Source organism: Colobus angolensis, unplaced genomic scaffold (genome assembly GCF_000951035.1).
Source record: "Colobus angolensis palliatus isolate OR3802 unplaced genomic scaffold, Cang.pa_1.0 Scaffold216, whole genome shotgun sequence".
Lineage (NCBI taxonomy): Eukaryota > Metazoa > Chordata > Mammalia > Primates > Cercopithecidae > Colobus > Colobus angolensis.
The window spans coordinates 2,707,688-2,724,170 of NW_012115333.1; the positions used below are offsets into that span (position 1 = coordinate 2,707,688).

The 16,483-nt window shown below is 46.3% G+C and overlaps 1 long non-coding RNA gene across 1 annotated transcript in view; it reads right to left on the bottom strand.

The window, feature by feature from the left end:
* LOC105512638 overlaps window positions 1-11,478 on the bottom strand; it is a 30,000-nt gene extending 18,522 nt beyond the window's left edge. Inside the window, exon 1 of the long non-coding RNA XR_001001890.1 lies at window positions 11,390-11,478. This is a non-coding gene — a long non-coding RNA (uncharacterized LOC105512638). The remainder of the gene's footprint in view (window positions 1-11,389) is intronic.
* Between the last annotated feature and the right edge of the window lie 5,005 nt (window positions 11,479-16,483).

The following is a 16,483-nucleotide window of genomic DNA, read 5'->3' on the forward strand; positions in this document are numbered from 1 at the left end:
AAACTGAGACCCACAGAGGTGAAGTGGCTTGCCCAAGGTCAAGCAGCAGGAAAGTGGTAGAGCTGGTTTTTAACTGAATCCAGAGCCTGTGTGCTTTCACTATACCTGGCTATCTCCAACTGAAAAATGAGAGGATAAGGAGGAGCTCATCATTACTTAACTACAGAGGGGCTGAGCCTGAGTTGCAAAGCCAGCACTTGTCCCACACACAGTGGAGGCTGCCCCAGTGTGCCCAAACCCAGACAATTAGGAGTTGCCCACAATCGCTGTACCACGGTCTCATGGAGGCAGCCAGATTCCTAAACATATGGATCAGTAAAGGCCAGAAAGACTCCCTTTTGCAGATCAGTGGACTGGGGAGCACCCCACCTTTCTCCTCAACTTCATGTGGACTCCTCTTCCTATCAGTAAAAGCTTAGGAGGTCATCTTAGCTCTCTGAGCCTTGGCTTCCTCCTCTGCAAAATGAGATTTCCCTATCCTGTAGGGATGTCACGAAGATTAAATGAAATAACCCATGAGAAGGATCTGGGGCTCCAAAAGGGATGGGAACAGGGAAGAAGTTGTCTAAGAATGCCTCACCTGTGTACACCAAGTTAGACTTCACAACAGCACGGTCTCATTTATTTCCAGGGTTTCCCTCGTTCTGTTCAACCAACCAGATGCCAGTGATGGTGTATTGGTGGTGGTGGTGATGGTTGGGGTAGTACATACAAAATGAAATGTGTATCAAATGGAAACATGGCTACCCTTTGATCTCACAACTTCGCATCAGGGATTAGACAAGTACATTAAGGATGTTTATTGCCTTCTTATTTGTACTAGCCCCAAATGGCAAACAACATAAAAGTGTAACAATGGGGGATTGGTTAAATCATTTCTGGTTATGGTACATACAGTACATAATTAGAGTACATTTCCAGTTAAGATGGCAACAGAGCCCCTCTGTACCAAGCATGGAGTGATGGAAGATCGATACACTGTAAAAAGAGAAAACCCCAAAGACAGAGTCAGGCTGAAAAAATGAGATATAGAGCACATACAGAAATGCAAAGCAACTAGCACAGCTGTAACTTGCCAGCCTCTGGGTCAGAACACGGGCGCCGTGGCGGGGGGTGGGCAGGGGTGGCCGAGACTCAGCTCCTGTGAGTACTACAAGTGCTCCATTGTGGGATGGGAGGCAGAAACCAGGGGGAGGAGGGGCAGGGTTCTCCCCTTATGAGCTGGAAAAGACAGCTTCCAGCTGCTTCTGGGAGTTCTGACTACAAGGCAGCCTGGGCCATGAGGAGCTGGGAGGAGGGAGACTCGGCCTCATGACAAGGAAGTGAACCGAGCCCCAAGGTTCTACACTGAAGCAGGAGAATGCTCTCAACATCTCCTATAGGGCAAGAGCCCTGAGTGTCATAAAATCGGATTCTGGGCTGAGGGATTTGGAGGGGCCAATGGAGGCCACCATGAAACCACCAGACAGGGAGGGGTAAGCACTAAGAGAGAAAGACAATAAGACACAAACACAAACAAAACAACCCCAACACTGCCTCTCCAAACCAAAATTCCAAAACACATAAAGAAATCAAATGCTCAGGGACAGCCAGCAAAATCTACAATCAGCACATAAATTTACTCCAGATGAGTTTTAGAGAATAGGCTGACAGATTTTGAAAATAAGCATGCCTAGGATGCTCACAGAGAGAAATGAAGGAATGACATTCCTTAAAAGGACAAAATAGGATTGCACAAAAACAGGAAGAGAGATAAAAAAAGAAAATCAAGTAGAAACTTTGGAAGTCAAAAATATAGTTATTGAAATAAAAAGAAAGCAAACTTCAATGAATGGGATAGCTCTAGCCTGGGCACAATCACGGAAAGAATTAGAGAATTGTAAGTTAGTGCTGAGGGATTCACACCAGCATAGAAACAAACTTTGAAAGAACAGTTAGTAGGCATGAAGGGTTTGCATAGAGGGGCTTTGGCCTAAGTCTGACAGAAACTATTTTTCAGAAAGGAAAAGAGGTATGAGTTTCAGGGAGAAAGGGCAGGCCAAGGACTAAGCAAAATAAATAAAAATAAGTCTATACCTAGACACTTTGCGGGAAATTCACAGACCATCAAAGATAAGGAAAAAAACCTCACAGGCTACAGCAGAAAAGAGACCCATTCTATACGAAGAACAAGTTCACAATGTGAGACAGAGCCATGCACAGAGGATGACTGCTATGACCTGATGACGGGGAAGGGTCTTGTTGCAGCTTCTCTGGTAAGCCACCTCTAAAGATGGCCAAAGACATGGTTTTTCCTAGGTTTGAGGTGCACTACTTCAGTGTTCCTGCTTACCTCCTGCTCGCTCTCTGGCCCTCATTGTGACCATGCTTGACTCTCCCATCCTGTGCTGGGACAACCGTTTTCCTTTCCTCATTGCTGCTACTGCAGAGTGAGGCGGGCCACGGCCTGGAGGAGATCCTCTCAGTGCACCACTGAGTCTTGCTTTGAAGGAGAGGATCAGGAGAACCAGCCCTTTACAAGACCAGTACTCTCACCACCAGACTTGACATAGGAGTGTAAAGGAGTGCTCGCCTTGGAAGGTGAGGGGGGCTCCCCACCCACTCGGGTGTCACATGCATCTAGCTTAGAATGTCTGCCTTGCGACTTCCAAACTGCATGCCTTTGGTTAGCAAGTCACTTCCAAGCCCCAGTGTTCTCATTTACAAAAGAGGGACCATAACTTTACCCAATAGAATGGTGATACAGAAAAAAAGGGGAGCCTAGAAATTAATGGAAACATGCTGTGTAAGCTGTAATGTGGTGGACTATTATGACTGCCTCCTCCTGTCTCCAGCTCACCTGGAATCCAGTTCCTTCCCCTGAGTGATTTCAGTTAGTCCCCACAACCCCATGACATGGGTGATATTATCCTATATGTACAGAGGAGGACACTGAGGCTCAGCAAGGTAGTTCTTCCTCTCTGAGGTATTAAGTGGAAGAACCAGGACTTAAACTCGGATCTGTCTTACTCCAGGTCTGTTCTTTACTGCTGGCCCTGGCTTTGCCCTGACCTCAGACCTCTAGGGTACCTGGAGGGAGGAAAGGAGGGAGGGGGGGAAAAGCTGCTGCATTGGAGTCTCCCCTCTTTAGGGAGACTGAAGAGGCAGGGTCCAGCTCCCAGGCTGAGGTTTGGAGACAGCCGCAGAGCAAAGGAGCTTGGGAGGTTGGAATGCGGCATGGTACATAGCAGAGGGGAGAGAGTTTCTGACTGCACCCCAGTCAGGGACCACATGAAGCAATTGGCCTGCCTTGCCAATCCCAGTTTAAACCCAATTCCACCCCATAATGCTTGTGTGATCCATGGCAAGTCATTTAGCCTCTCTATGCCTCAGTCTCCTCATCTTTCTATGAGGTAGCAATCTCTATCTCCCAAGGCTGTGGGAAGGATGATATGAGGAAGCATACGTAAAGCACTCAGAACTGTGTTCACAAAGGGTGGCCTCTCTGCACCCATCACTGTCCCAGTCCTCAGCTCTGGGCTCTGTCCTGGCTCCTGACCCCAGCAGCATCTCCCTTGCTCCTAGTTCTGCTATGCCTTCTTTCTTTGCCTCACATTCTCAGGGAGACACAAGTTCAGATGCCCTGGTTGTTTGGAAAGATGGCAGTGTCTATGGCTGGGCCCACCTTCAATAAGTGAGAGTGAATTATTGATTCATTCTTGTATTCATTCATTTACTCCAATATTTATTGATCACTGACAAAGTGTCACGCACTGGTGATAGAGCACCAGACCAGACAGACAAGGCTTAGTGTTCATGGAGCTCACATTCCAGAGAAGATGAAGTCTACCGCTTCCATAGAGGCCTCAGACACAATCCTATCCCGAGGTTGGCTGCCATATTAGACATCCCTTTCAACTGCCTCTGAACTGCCTGGCCCTTATGACCACAGCAGAGAACCCAAGAGATCATCTCATCTACCCTCTGCCTCTAGACAACCGTTCCAGCCCAGATGCCTAAAACCTGCTTCTGTCTATAAAACGGGCTCTGGAGTCCAAAGACCTAGGATCAAAGCACAACTCTGCTGCTCATTAGCTTTGTGACCTTGGGCAAGTTCTGTAACCACATTGAGACTTTGTTTTCTCATCTATGAAATGGGCATTAGAACAGCGCTATTTTCATAGGGTCATTGGGTGAATGGAATAAGATAACACAAGTAACATGCTAGAAACAGTGCCTGGCCTATGGTATGTGCTCAATGCAGATAAAATGGTGCTATTATTATTATTACTACTGTCATTATTAATATTACCTGGCCCAGGGTGTCATAGGCCTTTCGTTCTGTGTCCAGTCTCAGTTTCAGAAGATATGCTTATTCCTGTCCCTGTGGCCAGGCCAAAATCCATAGGCAAACCTCCCAGGAGGCCCTCTGACCATGGCCCTGTTGGGGGCAGTCTGGAGGTTCGAGCTCTGTCTCAGGTGTCCTCACAGTACACTGTAGAGAGAGTAAGTGCACCCACTCACCTTCCTCCGGCTTTGCTCCAGTGCTCCCTTGTTAAGGAGGCCTCCCCTGACAACGCCATCTAAAATCACAAACCCTAGCACCCTCATTCCCCCTCCACTACTTTCTTCTTTTCCATAACCCTTGCCACCATCTTTCATGCTACATATTTTACTTGCATATTCTTTTTAAAATTGTGGTCTGTCTCTTCCCTCTAAAATGTAAGCAGGAAGAAACTATCAAGTCTGTAGGGCCAAGCAGGCTAAAGGCTAAGAGATAAGCCAGACACCCTGGCTTGCTAGTAACCAACTACAGGACAGTCTCTGCCTGAACCTAAATCTCAGCTTTTCCATCAGAATCATGAGGTGGGTAGAACTGGGGTTCAAAGGGCCTCCTCAGCTCTGACTTAGAACAGTCTGTACTTTTGTGTCAGTTCTCATGGCAGACCGGGCAGGACCTGACCTTAGTTCAGACCAGTCTGTTGTAGGAGGCTGTGCCACAGGCAGTGTGTCAGGGCTATAAGCAGAATTCCTCTGCCCACTCAACCTGGCTTTCCTCCACCCTTGACCTTTGTTGGAAAGGCCCTGGGTTTGCAAGCAGGGTGGTCTGGCTCCCCTCTCCAGTGGGGCAGGAGGATTCAACCTCATCTCCATATCCTGGCAGGTGCAGCCTCAGCCTAGTGCCCTCCTCCCCTCTGACAACATTGCCGCACACGGTGGCCAGCTATTTGCTCCCCTTAAAGGCTACTTGGCTGGACATGATGCTAGCACATGGTCTGTTGAGCTGCCTTCTCTCTCAAAGGCTGCCTTATGGTTTGCAAATGGGGTGAAACAATCCCATAGGACAGTTTGCTGATTCAGAGACTGCTGGCTCTGGGGTGCAAATCCTGCTTGGAATTTCATCTTTCACCCTGATTGTGGGTGTGAGATATCTGCTAAGACCCAGCATGAGAAAAGCCAGGACATGACATTTAGCCCCTAGCCTCTTTCTCTGCCCCACTGCCTTGCCAACAAAAAGGCTGCCTCTGGGGAAGGCAGCTCTGTCCATGCTAACATGGGCCCTGCCATTTATGTATTTGACAATATGTATTTATTGGGTGACTACTATGTGCCGAGCACTGCTTCAGGGGCTGGGGACACTGTAATAAGCAAACAGAGACACAATCTCTGCTCTCTTGCTCCACTTACATTCTAGAGGCAGAGGCTGGCATTTAATATGGGGGCTTGAGGCATATTACAAAAACCTGAGCGGGAGACTTAAAGTTTGCACATATGTGGTGATGGACGCTATGAGCATAAATGAGATGGCTCAAAAGAGAGTATATAGAATGAGAGGGGAAGGGGTTTGGGATAAAACCTGAGGAATCCCAACATCACAGGGGTAGGCAGAGGAAGAGAAAGTAGAGAGGAAGCCACCATGGGTAAGGGGATCCCAGGGCATCAAGCCAAGCCAAGAGAGGATTTTCAGGAGGAATAAATGATCAGCCATTAAATGAGTCATATCAATAAAGGAGAAGTCCAAGCAAAGGCCACAGGCTGAGTATTTAGAGAGCAGCGTTGTTGAGTAGCGCACATGGAAGGCAACCCATTACAGGCTCCAGAGCAAACACAGACAGTGAATGCAAGAAAGAGGAAAGCAACATTTCTTGAGCACCTACTATGTGTCAGGTTCTCTGCTGGGGCCCTTATATGCCTCATCCTTTCATTCATTTGGTCAACAATTTTCTAGATGCAGGGCCTTTATGGAAAGCAAAGATAGGTAAGGCCTCTGCCCTCATGGACCTCATAGCCCACATGGGAATAGGAGCCAGACATTTATCAAAGTGTCCCCCAAATGAATGTGAACTTACAACTGGGACTAGGGTTATGCAGGAGAAGCATGTGGTACTAATGAGATCCTTTAATTTGGGGCTTTGGCCTAGCAGGGAGCTCAGGGAAGGCTTCCTGAGGAGTGGACAAAGAAGCTGAGATGTGAAGGACACATAGAAAGGAACTCGGTGAGTGGAGTAGAGTGGAGTGTTTTATGCAGAAGGAACAACATATGCAAATAACTAAAAGGTGGCCACTGGGAGTGGAGTGGAGAAGGAGAGGGGCAGAGAGGGGCAGAGAGGGTCAGGGGAGCAGGGAGAGGTGGGTGAGGCAGAGCCAGACACAATGAGGCTTCACAGGTCATAAGGAGGAGTTTTGTCTTTACTCTGAAACCACAAGAAAGCTGCAGCAGGTCGTTAATCAAGGCAAGGATATGATCAAAGTCCTGTTTTGAAAATACCAGTCCAGCCACTGCATGAAGATAGAGCAAGAGATGATTTGGGCGGAGTATTTAGAAAGTGATACTGCTGAGTCCAGGAAAGGATGGTGGTAGCTTGCATTAGAGGGGAGACAAAGGAGACTGAAACAAGTGGGTGGGTTGAAAAGATGTTTAGAGATTGCTTAGAATAGCAGATTACCTATAACTGGCACTTGTAAATAAGAGAATGGTAAAATAAATGTTGTTAGGTCCACCTAGTAGAATACTATTTGTAAAAACAGAGCTAAAGATTTCTAATACTGAACAGAAAGATTGACAAAATATGTTTTTAGGTGAAAAATGCAAGGTACAAAACAGCATGTACAGTATTGTATTTTGTGGAAGAAAGGGAGCAATATCTATTGTCTTTCCATAAAGATGCAGTAGAAGGATACCCACCCCCCAAATAAAGGTGGTTTATCTGTGTGTGTTTTAGGGGGAGTACTGAAGTTGATGGAGTTGGGTAAGACTCCTTACTAAATCTTGTTCCATATTTATTTTGATTTTTCAATGTATTTCCTATTTAGAGATAAATAACCTTGAAAGTCAAGCAACATAGGAAGTAAAACGAGCAGGATTGGCTATGAGGTTGGTAATGTGGGAGATGTTGAAAATGACTCCTAGGCTTGTGGCTTGTGTAACTAGATGTAAGGGGGTCCCTTTGCTATGATAAGGGACAGCAAAAGACAGTAGGTTTGGGGAGGAAGATCATGAGATCAGTTTAGGACACATTGAGTGTGAAATGCCTTCAAAGAGTGAGATGACTCTTTGAAGAAGTTTGTATGTGAAGAAGAGAGAGGCAAGGCAGTAGCTGCAGAAAGAAGTAAGGTCCAAAAAGGTGGGTTGGTTTGTTGGTTTCAGTGGGAGACACCTGGGCACCTGAAAAGTAGTAGGAAAAGATCCAGTTGAAAGCGAGAACCTGGTTGTCCTTGAGCCATGTCATTGTTAATTATTCCATTTTAGGGATGAGGAAATGAGGCTCTGGAAGGCCCAAGATCACATCGCTAGTAAGTGGCAGAACCGAAACTGGAAGCTACATCTTCTGACTACCAGACCAATGGAGCCATGGAAAGGTGCTGGCAGGGAGCCATTAGGAGATAGGATTAATGAGGTCACCAGGCTTAGAGGCTCAGAAGACACCCACATATTCTGAATAATCCCTCTAGAGCAGTCGTCTCAACTGGGGGTGATTTTGCCCCCCAGGAGACATTTGGCAATGTCTGGAGGCAGTTTGGTTGTCAGAACTCAGGATGGGGGTATGCTACTGGCACCTGGTGGGCAGAGGCCAGGGATACTGCTAACAGTCTGCCTCACACACCCCAGCAATGCACAGGACAGCCCTTGCAACAAGTCAATAGTGCCCAGGTTGAGAAACCCTGCTCTGGAAGCTCCAGGGGCTCAGGGAGCTTGTCAGCATCTCCACCCTCTCCACAAATGCAAGTATCTTTATTGTTTTTACTATCTTTTTATTTCTGTGATTTGGGCACATTGTAAAACACTCAAACAATGCAAAAGTTGTTAAAATATTAAGTAAAAGTCTTGCCTCCCTCAATCAGAATTCCCCAGAGGTAATGGTTGTTATTGTAACTTTAGTAAACGGGTTGAAATCCACAAGCAGAAAACTTATTTTCTCTCTCTCCTATTTCTCCCTAAACACTCTCTGTGACCTATTTCTCCCCTGCTTCTTGGATGAAATCTCCTGAAGAGCTAGAACTTTTTGAGATGCTTTCAGATAATTAAAAAAATCCTCCGATTACCTCCAGGAATTAACATGTCCAGTCTAGTGGAACAGACAAAACCCAAACTTCACTAAAAGTGAAAGCTTTAACCCCTCTCCTCCACTGAGGCCTGTCAGGCTGCAGAGGCCAGGGATGTGGTCAGTGTCTTCTCTCTTTTCTGTCCCTACTGGCTTATTATTTAGCCAGTTTCCCTGTTGATGCATATTGAGGTAGTTTCCAGTTTTTTTACTCTTATAAACACTGTTGAGCCATCCTTGTACCTATGTTTATCTGTACACACTTGTTATTTTGTAAGGACAAATTTCTAGAAATCAGTGTGCAGAGGTATGCATATTTAAAACAGTAAAACACACTTCCAGATTGTTCTCCAGAGTAACTGCATCAGTATATGTTCCCACCAGCAGAGTATGAGAGGGTCCATTAAGAGTTCTCACTCTTGGCTGGGCGCGGGTGGCTTATGCCTATAATCCCAGCACTTTGGGAGGCTGAGGCGGGTGGGTAATTTGAGGTCACAAGTTGGCTAGCTTGGCCAACATGGTGAAACCCCGTCTCTACCAAAAAAAAAAAAAAAAATTAGCTGGGCGTGGCAGCACGCGCCCATAAGCCTAGCTACTCGGGAGACTGAGGCACGAGAGTCACTTGAACCCGAGAGGTGGAGGTTGCAGTGAGCCGAGTGAAGTTGCACTGCACTCTAGCCTGGGCGACAGAATGAGACTTTATCTCAAAAAAAAAAAAAAAAGTTCTCACTCTCTCTCCCCACCTTTTTCAATACAATACATACTAGTGGGGCCAGGCTGACATTAACTACTGATTGAATGAGTGCTGAGAGAACACCCATTCTTTGTGGGCTTCTTGAAGTCCATGAAGAAAGCACAAACTCTCCCAAACTCATTCCTCCCTCTTGACACACAGTCATCTCTTACTCCTCTCCCTCCTCCATCCTCTCAAACTTCAGGATTCTAGGTCCTGAATTGCTCTTGAATCCATTGTCTTCTCTCCGTTTCATGGCCAATGTTGGAATTCAGGCCTCATCATCTCTTGACTACAAGAGTTCCTTGCAGGTCTCCCCATCTCCAACTTTGCCACCTCTGATCCATTCTTGACACCCCCAGAGTGAAGCTTCTAAAATGCCAACGTGGTCACCCCCCAACCCCCACCCCTAGAGACTAGCTCCCTAGAGCCCACTCCATAGGACACACTGTGATCTGTCTTCTCCCTGTTCTCACCTCATCTGTGGCTCTTTGCCTTCCTCTTCTTATACCCCAGTCACACATTGCTGCCTGCCTGCCATGAGCACAGCAGGCTTCAGCTCTTTCTTTGTCCATTCAGTTCTCTCTGGCTAGAATGCCCTCTTTCTCTTTTTTTGCTGCCATCAAGCAGAGAGTGGACATTTGTTGGTTTGTGGCTTCCCAGCCTTCATTCCTCCCCTTTCCTTAGGCTCCTGTTTAGTGAATTGTCTCTGCCTGATTGTGGGTGATGTTGGTGAAACAATAAATCTATGCATGCCTCCTTTCATAGAAGCCAAAGGGAAGTTGCCTTCCCCTCCCCAGCTCAGTATAGCCAGGAGGAGAGCATGTGACTAAGCTTGGTGACTGGACACTCTCGTTGGACTTTGAATCTGGAACAAGCAATATAAGAATAGAGGAAACATACTTCATTCATTTTATTGGCAGCATCCTGATCAAACCATTCCTGCTTCCTATTCCTTCCCAACCCCTCCCCAAGAAGTGCCTTTGCTTATGTCAATTTCCATACCTGGTTCTCTAGCTTTTCTCTTGATTCTGTAAGCTCCCTATAGCTTACCCCTCCGACCCCACAAATTCCCTTCTCTCCTAAGTTAATGAGAGATGCTTTCTGTTGCTTGCAACCAACAATTTCTGATAGGAAGTCCAGCTCAAATGTTTCTTCCTCTGGTTCTGCACAAACATACTTCCCTGTACATTCCCATAGCACCCTCTACAAAGTGCAGATCACATCTCAGTTTTTTTTTTTTTTTTTTTCTGTTCCTTCCATTAGGGTAAAAACTCATATTGGTCCCATCCTTGTGAGCTCTGGACTCACTAGCTTATGCATGGTCCAAAGCCAAACATTTAAGGAAACAAACATTTAAAGACTAAATTAATGGACTAGTAGCTCTGCCTGCTCCGCCTCTAGGCGCTTCGGTGACTTACACAGACTCTGTCATGCCACAAAAATAGTAAAAAATGCACCTGCCTCCCTCGTGAGTCTGGCTAGGAATAACATGGGATGATTTCTGTTTGGGACACTCCTTCTGTCTGTGCCACGGAAGATGGGGTGAGGGTGGGCAGGAGAGGGAAGAGAAAAGGACAGAAGTGGGACAGAGAGGCAGCTGTTGGAGCAGCTCAGGTGGAAGATGGTGGTGAGTGGGATTAACATGATGGCAATGGGAACAGAGTAAAGGGGCTGACTGGTGAGACTGTGAACAGAGCATTAGAATTGGATAGGCTGCTCAATTGTTTCTGGTAATTCTTAAAACAAAAACTGGCCATTTGAGATGGTTTCCATCAGAAGGAGGTGGTGAGGGAGTTCGAGTGTGCCTGTGCATGGTGGAGCAGGGGTGGGGGGATTGGTAGGGGAGGGTGTCACACCATTTCCAGCATCCCCCTCCTGCCAGCAGCCATGACCCTGCAGGCTGTCTTGCCTGTTTTCTAAAGAGCTTCCCCAGGCAGCAGGGGAGAAAGGAGAAGGGGGGCTGGCCACCCACGCCACTAAGCAGAGGTGAGCCAGGAGCACTGAGTTCTCAAATTCCCCCTCCCCCCAGCCACTACAGGCTGCCAGGTGCCTTGTTTTTGATGAAAGCTTGTAAAAACTCATGTGCATGGATGGTCATGCATTCATTTTTGTTCATTTAACTAATACTCACTGAGTCTGGAGCCACGCAATGGTGAGCAAAGCCTGCCATGGACCCTGCTCTCAAGAAGCTCCCGAGCTGGCGAGCTGGTGGGGGAGAAGATGCGTAATCAGGCAATTAGGAACCAGTGTGAGCGGGAGGTAAGCATTGGTTGCTATGGGAACACGAGGAGCGGCCACAGCTGCTGCTCCTCTCCGAAGAGTGGTGGCAAGCAAAAAAAGGAGGCGCAAAACAGGCAGACCTGCTTGCCAGGCCCAGCTCTGCACATCCCAGCCAACTGGTACAGGACAAAGATCTTCTGAAAGGACAAAACCCATCAGCTCTCTGCCACACCATCTCTGCACCTAAGAAATAAGTAGGGAGGGCATGATCCAAGGACCCAGTGAGATGCTGTATGTCTGTGCCTGGCCCCAAGTAAGTCTATAGCACATGGCAGCTTCTAGGGGTTTTGTTTTCAAGAAATATTTGTTGGTTAAAAGTTTCCTGGGTTATTGGACACCAAGGGTAGAGCTGTGAATGAGATAAACAAGGGTCCTGCTATCAGGGAGCTGATAGTAATTGAGGAGGGGAGACAGATACAAACATACTTGTATGGTACAAGCAATTACTACTGTGATCTTATCATGATTCTATGAGTGTGTTTCAGAGTGGGAGCTGGCTTAGGCTAGGGACCCAGGAAGACTTCCTGGAAGAGGGGCCATTTCAACTAAGATCAAAAGGAAGAGAATTACCAAAGAGGTGGGGATCCTGCATTCCAAGTACAGTGAACAGTGTATGTGAAGGTGCCAAAGCAAGAACGAGTCTGATACGTCCCAGGCAAGGAAAGGAGGCCAGGGGAAACTGGAGAGGGAGAGGGGAGGCTGGAAAGATGGGCAGGGCATTAATCCACTCAAGCTTCTAGGCCGTGGTGAGGAGTTCATGTTGGATCCTAGGATGACTCCAACGCACACCACCCCCATGTCACAATGTTACTGTGACTTCCACTACTGATCAGCACATTAAAACAACCATCAGTGCCTGAGGCATAGCCATGCTCAAGGGGCTTGACTCAGAGCAGGTTTAGAGAAGATTCTGGAATTTGAGAGCTGACAGAGCTCTTGGAGAACATTTGGGTCCAAATTCTCACTGTGCAGATGGAAACACTGAGACCCGGAGAGGGAAAAAAAACCTGCTCAGGGTTGCACAGCAAGCAGGGGTATCAGACCTGTAACTAGAGCTCCGCTTAATCAGCCACACAGTGCCCCTTGCCTCTGTGGAGATCTAAAGGCAAGCTTTTTCTTACAGGTGCAATTTCCTCTCCCTCTCAGGACAACCAGGAGAGTGTTTCCAACCCTTTCTTACTTTCTTGTACTTCTTGTAGTGTTCCTCTTTTCAAAAAGTCCCCATTTCTATTAACCACAGATTCTCATTTGCGTATCCTCCACCTTTCTGTCATGATGGGGCAGCCAGAGGCAGGGCTTGGACCCCAGGCAGGGCCTAACAGAGCTCTTGTACCAGCTATTGATGTGTCTTCCTGGCTTACCCTAGCTCCTGCCCTTGCTATCCCCTGAATCATATTCTGTGGGCAAAGTCATCTCCACTGACATGGTCACAGCACTTGCCTGCCCAGGCAGGCCTTACCACACACACACTGGTGGAGTTGACATGGTCTCAGCCATCATCTTATACACCCCCCCACGCCCCGTTGCCCTGATGGGAACAGTGAAGCAGGAGCAGCCCAGAGTTCTTGCCTGTGAATGAACTGTGTCTGGTCTTCTGACTCTGCCTACTCTACTCTCAGCACTGTCCGCTGGCTCTCTTCTCTCCCTGTTGATGGAAACACAGAGGAATAAGGGGAGTGGGGAGACTCTATGGGAGGAGGGAGGCCAGCACTGCCTGAGTGGAACCTGCGGGGGTTGGGGTGAGAGAAACCTGCTTCTCTGCCCCTCTAATACAGCTCTTACCCAGCTAGCCCTCCCTACAGAGTGGGCCCAGTGTCCAGGAAGGCGCTCTAGGCCTCCACCAGGGAACTCTCTACCTGGTAGGGCCTCCCTTTTAGGCAGAAATTGAGGCCACTACATTCCTCTTGTTTTAGTCCCGGAAGGAGCTGGCTTTGGAATCAACAGTCCTGAGTCCAAATCCCAGCTCTGCCACCTCTAGCTGAGTAGCCTTGGACAAATCTTTGAACATCCCTGGGCCTCAGCTTCCCTATCTGACCATAAAAATTGCTATCTCATTGACTTTCTGTGGAGATTAAATAGGGGAGCTAAGTACTAACTCCCTACCTAGTATATAATAATAGGTGTTTGACAAATGGTAGTTCCCTCCCCACACTCTTGACTTGTCTCTCCAGACACACACCCAGCAAGTTCTGCCTAATTCCTTCCAGAGATCCTTGGGGCAAGGCTGGGGCCAGATTTGGCAAGAACCTCCTGGCTCCGGGGAGAAGAGTAGGGAGCTGTGTCCCATGGTAGACAGTCCTAATCCCTGAAATTCAGCAGGAGGCATGCAGTGAGAAGATATACCAGGGGAAAAGATGACAGGAGGGAAATTGGCAGGAAGGAGAAAGTGGCAGGTGGCTTTGGGGCCTGTGTCAGAACAGTGGGGAAAGGGGCCTGAGCCTCATGGGGGCCCATTGGGCCAGGTGAGGCAGTGCCAGAATGTTGAGAGAGACAAAGAAGGAAGACTGTGGGCCACAGGCTGCCTGGACCTCTTGGTGACAATTCCTCTGAGCTTGTCCTGGGAGCACGGGATCTCTCTCTCATAGAGACCCATGTAGGCTCCAGCAGGGGATTCAGCCCAGCCCCATTCAGCTCCAGACACTTGGCTCCCTCATATCCCTATTATCTGCCTCCACAAACTAAACCCTCACCCCAGAACCGTGTTCCCTTTTGATCTTTTATTTCCTGCAACCCAGATGTCCCCAAAATATCTCTTAGATTTTACAAATTTTTCTTCACAAGAAATTCCCCCACCTCCAGAAGTAATCAGCACTGGTTGCCACAAAGAAGCCTTAACGTTGGGTCCCAGGCTATGGATACATTTGGCCGTAATGTTTCCACTGAAATGTATCCACTGACAGGCAGGAACATCCCTTGGAGAGGGGTTCTTGGCAGGCAGGGTACAGTGAAATCTGGGGCCAGGAATGACCCCCAGTTTCCAACCTGGGTGAGGATTAAGTCTATGGCATGGATTAGAGTTGAATTCGTAGTTGGGATCAGGGCTGGATTTGTGACCAGGTTGAGGTCTCAGTCCATGACTACGGTTTATTAGTGTCTTTTGGTTGCAGGCAACAGAATTCAACTCTGGCTAACTTGGGCAAGAACTAAGACTGTATTTTCAAGGTATTGAGCTTGTTTTCAGAATTGATTGATATGAATATGACTCAGCTCCAATCTTCTCAATCTCTGTGTGTCTCCTTTTGAATTTCAAATTCTTTGGAGAGGAATCTCTGCCAAGAATAAGTCAAGTTAGCCAGGCTGCTGGGCCACACATTGTTGAGGAAGTGAGAAGGCTCTAAGCTTTGGGGAAAGCAGTCTGACACCATTTATTAAAATAAAAAAGATGCACATCATTTGACCTAGCAATCCTACTTCTGGGATATCATCCCATAAGAATGGAAACCCCAGTACTTAAGATCCTATATGGACAAAGATGTCTTAGTTCATTTTCTGCTGCTGTATCAGAATACCACAGACTGGGTAATTTGTAAAGAACAGAAGTTTATTTGGCTCATGGTTCTGGAGGCTGGGAAGTCCAAGAGCATGGCACTGGCATCTGGTGAGGGTAATCCCATGGTGGAAGGCAAAAGGTGGAAGTGAGCATGCAAAGCACAGAGTAAGAAGAAGCCAAGCTTATCATTTTATCAGGAACCCATTCCCTCTGTAACTAACTCACTGCCACAATAATGGCATTAATTCATTCAAGAGGGTGGAGCCCTCATGACTTAATCACCTCTTAAAGGCCCCATCTCCCAATTCCATTACATTGGCAATTAAAGTTCAACATGAGTTTTGGAGGAGACATTCAAACCATAACAGATGTGTATTGCATAATTACTTACAGCTTTTTTAAACCTTAAAAATCGTAGTAACCTATCAATAGGTTAATAGCTGAGTAGATTATGACACATCCACACTATGAAATACTAGGCAACCATTGAAGATTAGTAATTAGAGCCATATGATTGATTTCCAGGGAGTGTTGTTGAGTGAGAAGAATATGAACTGGAAGAGTATGTATATAATCTCATTTTAATAAAAAAGGACAAATAAAAACTTGTGCATGTATTGCATATGTGTATATGTATATACACACAAAAGTATACATATATGTGTATACATATGTCTGTATGTGATTACACAAGTATGAAGAAAAATATGGAATAATGAATACTAGTTTATTAACATAGGTTGTGGAGGGAGTACTGATATAGGCCGAGGTGGGAGGCAAGTAAAAATAGAAAGGACTATAATTTTTTTCTTTCATAATTGAGATTTTATTGGTTAAGGATCAGTACAGACATTTCGATTTGTACACAATTCTTAACATATGTAACAAAAATCTAAAAAGCTATGTATTGTAATTCTTTTTTAAAGTTATTCCAGTGACTTTCCTGCTTAAAATTTGGAAGAAAATTTTCCTTAAGAGGCTATCAAGTACCAGTACCTTCACATGTTGATAAGCTATTATATATGTCCCACCAATTCACAATTGAATAGCATGTACACTACATATTCAAGTTTTAAATCTTTCACAGCACAGTAACAAAGTTATCAGGAAAACAGGACTACCACAACCAAAGATGTTATAGAGTGCATACAATTCTGACAGGGAGAGCCATGATCAAAGAGTAGTTTTCTCTAGGAAACAATTCTACTAAAAAAACAAAACAAAACAAAACACCATGGGAATAGAAGTAATTTAAAATGTTCAAGACATTAAATACAGGACTGACTCCATATTGCCATTTAATATGCTTTGTATTACAGGATATAAAAACTAACCCCCCATCTACGGAATGTTAAGCTGACACCCGAGACAGTCAAAGCATCCCATAATTCAATATCCCACACTATTTTCTGGTTGTACCAAAAAATAAACAACCAGCAAATGATTTCACCTCAA